Below are 1481 nucleotides of genomic sequence, written 5' to 3' on the forward strand. Positions count from 1 at the left end.
ATATATATATATATATATATATATATATATATATTGTAGCAATGGATTTGTGGTCCTAAAACAAGGTTAAGAAAATTTTTTAAATTCAACAGTTTTGCTGCAACAATAAGGGAAATGTTATAAACACGTTTTATGTGCTCATGGTCATTGTAGGAATGGTTATTTTTGTCACGGGGGAATTTCAAAAATCGCCCGCACAGAGAAAGTAACCTTCCTCTCGAATTATTAGCAATAGGATCTCCACTTTTCTGTAGATTGCATCAAACTCCCAGAAGTTCAAAATGGTTTCAGAAAATTTCGGCAAACAACAGATCATTTGGTTAGGTTAACCGAAACCCTAATAGATAGTTTTAATCATAAGAAATGTACTATGTACTCGATATAGAAAAAACATTCGACACTATATGGCATAAAGGTTTAAGATATAAAGTGAAACAATTAGAATTACCAACAGGTGTTATTCGCTGGTTGTCTAACTTCTTGGAAAATGCGGAGGGCACGTACTCCGAGTATTTTATTCCCGAGGCAGGTCTTCCACAGGGAAGAGTAGTTAGCCCTATCCTTCATTATATATGTAAGCGACATGCCATTAATTGATCCAACGTTTAGTTTAACATCACGATTTGCAGACGATATGGCAATTTGGAAGAGCTCTTCAACTCCTTCGATAGCGGCTACAGATTTGCAGCCTGCTCTGAACCAAATTGTCGAATACTGTCAAAAACACAGGATAAAAATAAATGTTCCTCAAACAAACCTTGTTCTTTCTTCAAAATGCATTAAAACATTAAGAAATCCTCCTGAAATCTACCTAAACGGAGCTCTTCTAAATGTTATCACATCAGCAAAATTTTTAGGTATAACTTACCATTCAAAATTGACGTGGAATAAACATATTACCCAAATTAAGAATAAAATATGGTAAGGAGCAATCTACATTAAAAGATTAACAGGTAAAAACACAGGAGCCACTCTAGAAAACAGTCAAAATTTACAAACAGTACATTAGACCAGTTATGGAATATGTCTGGACTAATGCAGCACCCACACACATAAAGAAGCTACAGAGCAGAATAATCACAACAGCTTTCAGAGTACCAAGAACAACAAATACAAATTTCATACATAATAAAACCAATCAAAGACAGACTGATAGGTTGCTCTTTCCGGGACTTTGATAAAAATTTATAGAAAAACGACTTATTAACCGAAATAGATCGCTATATCATACGTGATGATGATAGTCCTAAATACCTCTCCCCACTTAATGTTTACTAAACGAAAAAAGACCACCTCTGCTAAACAAAAATATTGTTACGACATCGGGGTCACGTGACGCTAGTAACACGTCATTGACTTCTAGAAATATCCTGTTCCTTCATGAATGCTCTAGAGTTTACTAGATATGTGTTAGTCTTGTATATATATATAAGACCATCACAACGTGACGGAACAATGTGTAATTGAACTGAGTATTGTTG

The 1481-nt window shown here is 34.6% G+C and overlaps 1 long non-coding RNA gene across 1 annotated transcript in view; it reads right to left on the minus strand.

Annotated features, from left to right (window-relative positions):
- Window positions 1–1481, minus strand: part of LOC106458570 — a 14180-nt gene that overhangs the window by 1642 nt on the left and 11057 nt on the right. The gene's annotated exons all lie outside the window — the stretch shown is intronic.

Source organism: Limulus polyphemus, unplaced genomic scaffold, assembly GCF_000517525.1.
Source record: "Limulus polyphemus unplaced genomic scaffold, Limulus_polyphemus-2.1.2 Scaffold487, whole genome shotgun sequence".
Lineage (NCBI taxonomy): Eukaryota > Metazoa > Arthropoda > Merostomata > Xiphosura > Limulidae > Limulus > Limulus polyphemus.